This window comes from Odontesthes bonariensis, chromosome 22 (assembly GCF_027942865.1).
Source record: "Odontesthes bonariensis isolate fOdoBon6 chromosome 22, fOdoBon6.hap1, whole genome shotgun sequence".
In the NCBI taxonomy this organism is placed as follows: Eukaryota; Metazoa; Chordata; class Actinopteri; order Atheriniformes; family Atherinopsidae; genus Odontesthes; species Odontesthes bonariensis.
Window position 1 is genome coordinate 8,573,937 of NC_134527.1, and position 12,874 is coordinate 8,586,810.

At 42.1% G+C, this 12,874-nt stretch overlaps 1 protein-coding gene across 2 annotated transcripts in view; it reads right to left on the reverse strand.

Moving 5' to 3' along the window:
- The window catches only part of cntfr (ciliary neurotrophic factor receptor), a 201,300-nt gene extending 193,038 nt beyond the window's left edge, over window positions 1-8,262 (reverse strand). Inside the window, exon 1 of one of the 2 annotated variants that reach the window (XM_075455975.1) lies at window positions 8,034-8,262. The gene's annotated coding sequence lies outside the window, so the exon portion shown is untranslated. Of the gene's footprint in view, window positions 1-7,734; window positions 7,782-8,033 lie in introns of those variants that run through there. The other variant, XM_075455976.1, reaches the window with a different exon arrangement.
- Between the last annotated feature and the right edge of the window lie 4,612 nt (window positions 8,263-12,874).

A 12,874-nucleotide genomic window follows, 5' to 3' on the forward strand; every position in this document is an offset into this window, starting at 1 on the left:
TCTATACGTCCTTTGACTTGTGTGCAATGACCGTTGTCTTCCCTGCAAGAAGCGCCTTAAGTCCTACCCTATATAACATGTCCCCTTTCATTTCCTCAAATCTTTGTAACTCTCCCTCTTTTCTGACCTCAATCACCCAAGTGGCCATAGTGGTGTTAGCCTCCTGTGTGCTATCCATCCTCCTTTTCATTTCCACCCAGCTTCCTTCCAGTCCTCTATAAGTCCACATTCATCACAGTCATGTCTGTGGTCTATCTGTACCTTTTATTTCCTCACCTCACAGCGACAGCCCCTCCGATAGCTTCTTGTCCTCTTGTCCTGTATTTGACCACAATCATGCCAGCTGTTAGCCTCTGCCGGATTCATAAACCCCCCCTCATAGCATCTTCTCTACTGCACTTCCTTGTCCCAATCATGTCTTGTAATATCCTTTCGTAAAATTGTTTTCTGCTCTGAATTGAGTCTCCTGTGTTCCTATACTCTTCTGCTCTCCCCTGACACAGTCACTTTTGCTGTTAGCCTCTTCACCTCTTAAGTTGTCATTCCAGTCCTTCTGTCTTTTCAAAACCATCCCATAAGAAATCCCAAACTGTATGTTAGACATGCCCAGGTTAAATTCTATGCCACCAGATGTTCGGTGTTTCTTGTATCCTTCTGTTCTGCCTAGGTGAGAGCATTCGTGCCTGCTTGGTGTAAAATTACATTTTTCCTGTCACTTCGCTTGACCTCCCTTTTCCCCTCAAGAAGTGACCACAGTGTGCTGTTAGCCACAGGTGAACTCTAATGACCTTGCTCCTTCAGTTCGCAGCTTTTATAAGTTCTCCATGACAGCGACAACAGTTTTTTTTGTTTTTTTTTTACAGTTTTGCAAACACTATTCACCGCAAACATACAAATAATTACAATGTTAATTAGCATTTACATAGAGCCGCAATTAGTGCTGGGCAATATAGCCAAAAAAAATATATATATATATATTTAGATAGTACATATGTGTATTTGCATTGTGGACTGGATGTGTAAACTAGTTGCTTTCATCTGAAATGCTGCATCACTGACATTGTGCTAAGCTCATCCTTCATTAGAAATGTCAACCTGTACATTGATTTAGCTTTTCTTTTGTTAATAATGCTCCTAAACTTTAGATATTTTTGTCTTCTTCTCTGATTTGCTCTGCATTAGGCCTGCCGCGCTACAAATGTAATGCAGCACATGTGTACACTGTGCAACAGTAATAACTGTCTGTGTGAAAACCGGTGACCTTTGTTAGTTTGCAGTGCAGCAAGTAATTATAAGTAAACCAAACCATCACTTCTCCTACGCTAAATATGTAGTTTTGATGCCTAAACCTCAGCATGAGCGAGTGAAACCAAAAAGCCTCCTTTATGAGGACCTTGCTATTCATATATGCTCACAGAAAAGTATTTGAGAATGATGCTTTCACCCTTTGCTATCGATGTTTAGCATGGCCAGTACTGTAAAATGTGTGGTGGGAAAGCTTACAATGCAGATACACTGGTGAAAGGCTTAAAGAAAGATTGTGCATCAAACATCTACTACTCCCACAATGGCTAATGATGCTCTCCCATAATGTATTCATACATACTGTACTGTACTGCACCAATGCCTTAAGGGGATTTTCTCTGATTTGCTGATCTTCGAGATATATCTATATTCTCTGAGTGCATGTGTCAAAACCCTTAATATACTGTATGCAAACCCATGCAAAAATATCTGAGGATATGTTTCTAACATATGTATATATTCAAGTGTGTGAATGTCAGGTAGTGTTTAAAACTAAAAGAATGTCAGTGACCTAAAGATATTTTGGGCTAAGCACATCTTAAAGTCTTGCTTTTGTTTGGGTTTGAGTGTCTGAGCATGTGTGGAAGGTTGTAGGCTCGTTTGATGAGAGGCTGAGTAATGCATATTCATAAATGGTTTTCTCCATTTCCCTCCTTTCATCCCTCATTTGCTTTGATCAGAAAGTTAGAAGAGTCAAAGTCTTGGGCAGGAAGAATGCTAAAGGGGCTGAACGGAGAGCTGTCTTAGAATGAAAATACTGCAGAGACAGGGAGAGACAGGCAGATATACACACTTAAGCCTGGTTTATAGTCGGTAACGCAAGACGCAACGCAAGACGCAAGCCGCAACGCAAGCCCTTGCGCGGTTGCAAGCCCCCCCATTGCGTGCTTGCGTGTGTCACCTCAATTTTCTAAACTTCACGCAAGACGCAAGCGCAAGCCACTGGCTGTGGTCGAAACCGCCTACTACTTGATCAATCTGATAGTATGCAGAGCGTTTACACACAGTGCACTTCACTCCTGCCCGAGCCGAAATCAGCCGGCCTGAAAAGCTGATTTCCCTTAAGCTATAGGCTAAACTCTGTTAATATATAACTTTAGCAACATTTGAAACATTTTCAGGCGAGAAAGTAGTCGTTTAGACCCCCAAGGTGTTGAAAATCTGACAAAATACCGGCTATTTACAAGAAGAAGAAGAAGCATGAATCTATGGAAGAGAGACTTGCCAAAGAGCTCCTGGCGGTGAATTTCCTTTCATCGTAAGAGGCTTGTCATTGAAAAAACCCGATACTCCACCTACTGTCCTGGCGGTGAATCGCCACGCAGCACACGCAACCGCCGACAAAGCAAAATGAAGTATAAACGTCTCGAGCCATTAACATACGCGCAAGACGCAAGCGCAAGGGCAGTTAAAAGAAGTATAACTCAGCCTTTAGATACACGTACACCGAACTCTGATCCATGAGCACGCATACAAGTTACCAGACAAAAAGGCTGACAAAAAGCTGCTTCTAAAAAGCAGTGAAACATAACCTGGTTCTCACGCAGATGGATGTTTCTCATCCATCTGGAATTTTGTCGGTTGCCTAGCTGTTCTCTGCTGTGAGTAGGCGGGGCTTGTATTCAAAAACCTCTCGAACCTGATTGGAGAATTCAATGTGTGTGTCACGTACTACTTCGACCAATCATATCGAAAGCGGACGTGACGCGACCAGTCTCTCGGTCTGTGGTGGAAAATAAACAAAACACAACAGCAGCGAGCAAAGCAGGAGCTAGCAACAGCTAATCTGTTAACACCCCGCCCCACGATTGTGATTGGATCTAGGCATAGAGGCGGGCCCGGTTATGGGGTAACCGAAGACTTCGGGCTCAACAAGGCGCGCCCAGACCCTCATGCGAGGTCACGAAGTGTAACGAAGATGCACGAAGCACGAAGGGTCTGCGTGAGAGCCAGGCTAGTGAAACAGGCAAGTAGACAAATCGAACAGAAAGACACAACAGTGAGCGAAAACTTTGAAAAGTTCAGCTTCTGAAAAATATGCAGTCACACCGTCCGAACCATTCAAAACCACAAACAGCCAAGGCCTTTCTGTAATAAACATCTCACAAATTTTCAGAATTTAAGGTCTATAGTTGGAGAGAAAGTTATGTGTTGTGACATCACAGAGAGGCTGAATATCAGCATGTTCTCTAAAAATTAAAAATGTACAAAGAAAGGGAAAAAAAAGAACAGGAATAGTTCTAAGGGATTACCAGAATAATTACACACAGAGTCCCCCTCCGAGCCAAATTTTCCAGCTGAGGGTGCAGTGAGGAAACCGTTGTAAAATGCAGACCTCGGAAGTGCATGTGAAGGAGCTTAATTGGGGCCAAATTTTAACAAATCTTGTCATGTTTTCACACCTTCAGGTGCAGTTAGATAAAAGCACACAGCGAGTGGCAGAGAGAGGGGTTAGACACAGAGTGCGTGGGAGCTGTGTGTTGCCAGGGAAGAGCACTGGCTTTTTACTGTTTTCTTCGCTCTTTGGAGGTTTGTTGCATACAAAAGTCTTAACTGTATTTGTTTCACAGAGGCAAGTCAAATGTTTCCATTGAGTGTATGTAGATAAAAATATGCTAATTGAAAAACCCTTATTTATTCTCACCCTTGCACTTTTCCTCCAGCTTAGAATCAAAGTTAGAAGAAAAATAAAAAAGATTGTTGTATCCATGCAGATAGACATGAATTGCACTTCTATTCATGCCACCTAGCACTGGGGATATCTGTTAATCCAGTAACAAAGGAAAGGGGGGGGGTTGCCATACAGTAGAAGTTTTAAGAGGATTTAAATAAAGGCAAACTATAATGAATTCCCAACCTAAGCCCAACCTCAGTTTTATATGCATAAATCTGACCGGGTGGTTCAAAGGCCTAACCCTTACCAAACTTTAAAAGAAGCTGAGAGTTAGCAGCGAAGTTTGGGACATACTGGTTCAGACAGAAGTAGATTTTTTAACTTGAAGACCACAACCTACAGTGTGTTATGATACAATCTCAATCTGGCCATCTCAAGAAAAGTAACTGTCTTGAGGTAGCCAACTCAAAGATATAACACTGATGTGTATAAATCATTGATGAATCAAAGTTTACCAGCGAGATTCCAACTACTGAAACTGACACGATCAAAAAGACTTTTCATTCCAACATGTTGCTGAGGGAGCTGTGTCCTCTCTGGTAACAATCATTCAATCTTTGGTCAGGTACAGACACATGCTGACAGAGAGTATATCAACCAGACAAGAGCCAAAGGTTTTGGAATAATCTTGCAAGTTGATGCTCACTATTCCATTTATAACTGACAGTGCCAGCTAAAAGTGAAAGGCTTGTTTTTTGACAATGGACAGAGCTATATTAGCTCCTTTTGTGTTCTTCTCTTACTCCGAATGTCTTAAGTTTTCAAGGTGAGAAAGATCTTTGTCTGTTTGTTCATCCCCACCCTTCTCCCCAACCTTTACCACACCAGCTTCCAATTTGTAGCCTTTGTGTATGTAACAGCACTGAATCACAGCCCCCCTTCACCCTGCTCTGATCAGACCTGTGCTCGGACATCTGTCGGAGGATGTTTACTAAGGGAGTAAGTATGTCAGGGGAAATATTATCCTAGTTTTATCTTACCTTTCTTCTCTGTGGAGTATAAACATCATCATTGCAAAATGGGAATGGGAGAGAAGAGGCAAGGAGAAAAGAGTGAAGTGGAGATACTGTACAGAAAGTAAAGTCAAGTTGACCTGGGCGAGTATGATGCAAAGTTTAAAAAGTGTCAGGCATCTTGACTGGAAAGGGATGGGATGAGTACAGTAACGGAAGAACATAAGAAAAAGATAGGAGAGAAAAACTGAGAAAAAATATTTAAAGGACAATGAGAGATTAACAACAAGGAAAAGAGATATGAAAGGAATGGAAATGTAAAAAGTAAATGAAGAAAAAAGTGACAGCGAAGGAAGAAAGAAGAAAAGTTCAGATGTAAAGTACAAATGTAAAGTGTTTGCCCCATCATCACTTCTCAATCAACTTTTGTTCCCGTTTTTGTTAAAAAAAAACCTTAAAAATGTAACTTTGGCATTTAAGTCAGTCACCATAGACCCAATAATAAGATGTAAGTAGCACTTTCCTTCTCTTTCTTAAAATGACTGTTTGCCCCCTCTACTAAAGACTTCCATTTCTTTACTGAAGAATTTACTGATTTAGTTGAAATTGTCTCATTAAGGGAAAATAAAATAACAATTTTCAGAACCAATGTCAAAAAGTCTGGATTGCTTTTTTACAGTCTGTGAAAAATCAATATACAGTTTACAGGCATGTCTGTCTGGTGCTTGGCACAGAGGCCTATGCATACGGGCACACAGATGCTTACAATTCACACACAAGTGATTCTGATTTTCTCTCTTACACACACACACACATGCTGGCCTCTTCCCGTTTGGTGTTGCTTCTAGTTTAAAATTAAACCATGTGTTTGAGCTATCCCTCGTTGGTCTAAACTGTGTGCCGGTGCTGAATGCCTCCAATAGAGCAGAGCTAGAATGACGCTTCCTGCTTGCTCCTCTGACCCAGAGTCCTTCTAAAATTTGCTTTCACTGTGTCCCTCTGTTTGTGGTTGTCTTTATTCATTCGTACGTTTTCACCTTTTGCCAATCGGTTTGTCTTCTTTAATCACCATGCCTGTGTTAGTCCCCTTTTTCTGCTCGTCTTTCTGTCTGTCTCTCCCAAACTTTAACTGTTGCCGAGTTTGTCTACTTGCACACTCTACTCTTATTCTCCCCACCGTCCTATCAATCCCTCCCACTCCACCACCAACTAGGCATGAAAACGGTGCTCCATTAGGAGTGCCGGGGCTAAGCCCAGACTGACACACAGTGCTTTGATCAGCCCTGAGCTGGGCTAAACACCCCACTAAACTCACAGTCGAGGGGTGGGATGGGGTGGAGTTGCACATCGAGGAAGAGCAGAAGTAGTGAGAGTAAGTGAGAGATGGGACTATGAAGATGAAAACAGTGAAATGATTTGGATTTGGGGAAACAATTCAACATTAACTCAAGAGAGAAGCTCAACTTCCCAAGCTGTCCCATAGTTTATGTTACCCCACTATTCTTATGACCTACAGGTAGCCTCACCAACAATCGCCACAGGTGCACAGCTCATAAAAGCTCAGACAACAGAGTGTAAAAAAAATTTGATCATGAATACTATGAGGTCCCCCAACAGTTCCTGCCTGTCTTGTTAAGTAAATAAATATACATCAACACTGTTGCACCCCCCCACCCACACACATACACACTCTCACTCTTTCTCTATCTATGTATCTATCTATCCATCTCCAAAGAAAGACAAAAAAAAACATAAAAAGGGAAGATGCTGTCTATAAAGATCAGTCCTCAACAGTTGACAACAGTAAAAAGATAAAGAAAAAAGAAAAAGAGGCAGAGCTTTCAGCATCAAGGCAGGCAGATACTAAACTAGCAGCAGCAAAAGGACAAAAACCTTCCGTCTTTTTCTCCCTAGGAAAGAAAAGAAAAGGGATTTCCGCTCAGTGCTAATCAATCAGGCCGTGATAATGGCTCCCATGCCTAGCTGTCGACTGGAAGGGTCAAGGCATCCCGTGACCCAGCGCCCAGAGCCCAGGGGCCAAAGCCCCTCTCAGAATAGCACCCCAGGACGGACTCCCTGGGCTAATTGTCCAAGCCAGTGTCAGCCTTTTCAGTGCCCCCGCCCTAACCCTCCCCTCTTTTCACTTTCTCTGTCATTCCTCTCTCTTTCTTCTGCCTTAACCCACCCCTCATGCGCTCCTCGCAACTCTGCGATCTTCTCTATTTCCACACAGCAGAGGAATCTACTTAGTATAGCAGCATGTAACAACATGGGGGAGGCAGAAAGCGAGGAGCTGGAAGAAAAAGACCACTTAGAGCTTAGGCGACAGAGACAAAGAGGAAGCTGCAGACAAGGGGAAAAGTTAATGAAATAACTGAGAGAGGAGAGGATAGTAAGAAACGGGGAGACCATGTCTCCAAAAGTGATCAGTGGCAGAGGCAAAAACACGCAGGGAGGGAAGTGACAAGAGAGGACGAATGCCAGAGACGGCGTTGGACAGAGAGGGACAGATGGATACAGAGAGAGTCAGATAGAAGCGATAAGAAGGAGGAGAGGCAGTCAGACTCCTCTCTTTCCTTGAACACATCACTCATATTTCTGGAGCGCAGGGACGGCTCTGTCCCCGACCATCTGCATATCAATAGGTTTCTAGTAATCACAACAAGAACTGCGCGTGTCTCAGAGAATCTGCTCAACATCACTATAACTGACCACCACACTGCAGCCAGCATGCAAAAGAGAAGACAGAGAGGACCTGCGCGCACACATGCACAGAGAAAAGCACATCAGTCTGAAACAAACCCTTCTCCAGCTTCGCGCAACGGCATTCCTCTCATTCCAAGCACACGCTGCTAATTAACGGCATTAGATCCCACAGAAAGAGGGACAGACTGATGGAGAAGTAGTCCAGTGTTGCACTGTCATCACATCTCTGCTCTCTTCTGTCACCTTTCATTTGTTCCTGGCTATCCATCTTTTTCACCCCCCCCTCCACAGTCTCTTCCATCCAACTCTCCCTCTCATAGTCCCTGCAACAGCAAAGTCCAAAAAAAGAAAAAAAAAGTGTAAATGTAAAATAATCATCAAAATCAGTTACTCACTGGGAATCTTTTTCTTTTTCTGAATTTCTTTTTTTCCTGATCTGTCACTCCTTATCCTCTTCTCCACTGTAGAATGGGACTGTGTCTATCCCAGCGTGTGTGAGGTGTCAGTCCGATAGAGGAAAGTTGCCGTCTGCGTGCATGAGCATGTGTGAGTGTGTGTGTGTGTGAAGACAAAAAGAGAGAGGGAGCGAGAACGCGTGTGTTTGTCTCTGTGTCTTGCACTGCTCTGACTGAGCGAGCCGAGGCTGTTTTAAACAGCCTGCTCTCCCCATGTGACCAGCCCAGCCACAGGCAGGAATACATTACTGAGACACACACACTCTCTCTCTCCCATCCATACACACACTGTGTCCACAGTGCACCCCCTAGCCACCGCTCAGGGTAGTGGATGGAGCAGACCTCACACACACACACACACACACACACACACACACACAAATACATACACTATGCACAATGACAAACAGGGAAGTATGGCAGAAATTACAGAGTTTACAGTATATGTCCATGGCATACAGGCAGAGTAAGCACCAATATTGTGTATGAACATGTCGGTACCTTTTGCTAAATTTTAGGAACTCAGTGAATTCATACACAAAACCAAAACATAATTAGAGATAATTCATCGGATTAGTTTAATCTATTTTAATTTATTCATTTATTTTTTTTGTGATTTAAACTACTCTGTTGTGGTAGTACTTCACACCTGGAAGCACTGACCTTTTCAGTAATGGAAACCTTTTAAAGCCGACCTTCTGTTTCAAGGCAGATACAGTTGCCTCACAGCTATTGCACCTTATGGCACAACAATGGAAAACAGAACAAAAGAAAATTAAAACCAGTTCATAGTGGTGCATTTTGAAAAAAAAAGTCACTCTAGATTTAGTGACAGTTTGAACTTAGAATAAGAGAGATTATCCCTTGGGAAATATACAGACTACGGAAGCCCTGAGAGTCAAGTGAAGAAAAACAATATCTGAGCATCCATTTTTGAAGTCTGACCAAATTAACTTTTCTCCTCACTCTCCTCAAAGCAAAGTCTCTATCTCTCTATGAAAGGCAAGCAATGAATATATATATTTATATATACTGCCCATCCAAAAACGGGAAAAAACAGGGACCACCTGGATTTAACTATTCAAATAGGTAAGAGCCTCCCATTGGATAATTATTGCATGGATGGTTATGTTTCAGCTGGAAACGTTAAAGTTATTTAACTCTAATTTATGCAGTTACGAGCTTCTCATTTCTTAGACAACCATGTCGGAAGACATCCTGTGGTCACGGAAAATATGTTAATCTGTCTCAGAAGGGTCAAATTATTGGCATGCATCAAGCAAAAGCAAAGGAGATTGCTGAAACTACTTAAATTTGGTTAAGAACTGCCCAATGTATTTTTAAACACTGGATGGATAGATGGGAACCATCATGTGGTCGGAAAAAATCTTGAATGAACTTGATCAGCAATGACTGAAATGTTTGGGGAAATCAAATCGGAAAAAAACAACAGTAGAACTGACGGCTATGTTCAATGGTGAAAGTAAGAACATTTCCACACGCACAATGCGAATGGAACTCAAGGGATTGGGACTAAACACCTGTGTACCCTTAAGAAAACCATGTATCAGTGAGGCTAATCAGAAAAAACGGCTCTAATTTGGTGGGGAGCATAAAGATTGGACTCTGGAGCACTGCAAAAAGATCATGTGGTCTGATGAGTCCAGATTCACCCTGTTCCAGAGTGATGGGCACATAAGGGTAAGAAGAGAGGCAGATTAAGAGATGCACCCATCATGCCTTGTGCCTACCATACAAGCCTATGGGGAAGTCCTATAATCTGGGGTTGCTGCAGTTGGTCAGGTCTAGGTTCAGCAACCTTATGTGCCCAAAGAATGAGGTCAGCTGACTACCTGAATATACTGACTGACCAGGTCATTCCATCGGTGGATTATTTCTTCCCTGATGACACAGGTATATTCCAAGATGACAATGCCCGGATTCATCAGGCTCAAATTGTGAAAGAGTGTTTCAGAAAGCATGAGACATCATTTTCACACATTGATTGGCGTCCAGACCTTAACCCAACTAAGAATCTTTGGGATGTGCTGGAGAAGACTTTGCGCAGTGGTCCGACTCTCCCATCATCACTACAAGATCTTGGCGAAACATGAATGCAACTCTGGATGGAATAAAATGTTGTGACATTGCAGAAGCTTATCGAAACGATGCCATAGCGAATGCGTGCTGTAATGGTGTGTATGTATATATATATATAAACATATGTCTATCAACTTTTATCTTCACTTTAGGAGCCGTGAGTCTGATTAGTGGTAAATGGACTGTACTAATATAGTGTTTTTCTAGCCTAGTTGTCCACTCAATGCAATTTTACACAATATGCCATGTTCACCCATTCAATCACACACTCACCCAACATGTCTTAAGCCTGATTTATGGTCGTCTACGGAGAGCCCGGAGACGCTCTCCATCGCTTCGTCACGTGGGCCAAAATTCCTATCTATCCGTGGAGGCGACGGAGACAACATCATTTCCGGAATCCCTTTTCCGGTTTAGCTCCTTCCTCTCACAACAACAACAACAACACAGCCATTTTTGAAAGAGTTTACTGTGTGCCGGTCAACATTTGGTCAAAATTATTTGCATTTCAATTTCAACAAGCTCCAACTCCAACAACAGTCTTTCTCTCTCGGTCGCCATCGTTCACTGTGAGGGGTGAATCGGAGCCGGAAGGTAAACAATCAATCAACGACTTTCACGATAGACACGAGATTGGGTCGTCTAACATAGCGACACCTACTGATCGGGAGGTGAATTGCCTTGCGTATCCGACATCCCGACGGAGAACTTCGAAAGGTTTAGTGACCACGGTGTCAGATTGACGGATAGCGACGGAGAAGCATACCGAGGCCTTGAGTCTATACATTTTTACAGGTTACACAGTGCTTTTTCTCTATCATACACATTCATACACCAATGGATGCATTAGTAGGCGACGTGAGGTTCGGTGTCTTACCCAAGGACACTTCGACATGTGGTACGGAGAAGTCAGGAGTTGAACCACCGACTTTCCAATGGGCAGATAACTGTTCTTTCTTCTGAACTACAAGCGTCTGATGAATTTGATTTTTTGTAAACAAACAATCTATGAACCTTATGAATAATATAATATAATATATAATATAATAATAATATAATAATATAATATAATATACTTTTTTCTGCCACAAGAAGGAGTCTAACTGAACCACTGCCGTTGAATGACATCTAGCAGATGGCAGACTTAAGTGTACAATCAAAGGTCTGGCCACAGGAAACCATTACACCATGTCGTCAATAGAATCAAAAGGATTTCTGCCTTCCATGTATTGAGAACAAAAGTTACATTCACTGTGTGTCAGTATGTCATGTGACATTACTGCCATGTCTTCCTTTTGGCTTGAAATGGAATTCAGCAATAGAAATAGAATAGAATAGAAAAATACTTTATTCATCCCCCAGTAGCAGGGAATGTGGTTTTGTGCTGGTGAGTGCAAAGGCTCATGGGAATAAACATTTTTCATCAAAGTCTTTAGTTGAGTAGTGTTGTAATGGTCACTGTAGTTGTGTTTGGCATGGACTGATTGTTATAAATATGTGATGTGGTTTTTAGCATTTTTTGTGGCCAAGGACAGTTTTAAGATAATTGGCAGTGAGCCACCACAAGTGAGGTTTCTTATGGATCGAAATGTGTTCTGACAAGTGGCCACTTACCTATCTGAAAGTTCGAATTATGTGTTTGAGAGCAAATCTACAGAATGAATGTAAATCAAGTGACAGCAAGGTTAAGTGGTATATACACAGCGGCGTCGAACGGGGGGAAAAGTCAGACTGATTCACAGGGTCCAGCCTACAGGGGGGGCCCTAAGGGAAATTTTCTTCTTCTTTCGTTTTTTAAAAATCATTTTTTAAATAATATCAATATATGTTGGTAATTTATAAAAATCCAATGTTCTCTGGAAATACATCTGTTGAAATGTATATCCCAGCCTGCAAATAGGCTATAATCTATATCAGACACCCCCATTATCAGTGCGCATTGGTTTAGTCCGCCCTCTGGCGGACTTTTGATTGTACATGCGCCATAAATTTCACTCACTTCATTATTAGGCATTAAACGCAGCAGCCGGCACATGAAAGATGTCATCCAAAAAAAAAAAAAATCAGGGTTTCATAAAAGAAAAGAAAGGCAAGAGAGACAAAATGAAGGAAAGCAACTGCTTACTGATTTCTTTCCCAAGAAAGGTGAGCCCAAATGTCAAAATTACAGCCTACAGTAACTGATTATCCCATTCACATTCCGTTGCATACCACTGTGATACCAGCCATAGCCGTGGCCAGCTATGAGGAAAGCGAGGTCTGGACCTCGGTAATTTTCAGGGATTTTTTATTTATTTATTTTTTTAATCTCGGTTTTCGCATACACGTTTCAATTGACGTTTGTGTTTACATCACTTTCGTGAATGTGTGACTGCGTGGTACCATTTGAAAGGTCTGTTTCTGCCCTTTCCAACGGTGTGTATAACACGTGTGTGCGCTCCGTAGTCGGTGAGAAAAGTACCGTCAACATAGTAGCTGCATACCAGTAATCAGTAATAGAAAAATTAGACGAATTTGACGAACGATTTCCTCTGCCACTCTGCAGTGCAGCGGCGATTGCTATATACTGACGGAAAGCTCAGCTCGAGCTCTTTAGAATGCTATGATTGTTATATCGATGTCATATATGGTTCGTGAATAAAGAAGACAGCACCTTGTTATAGCAATGCACATTTATGTAG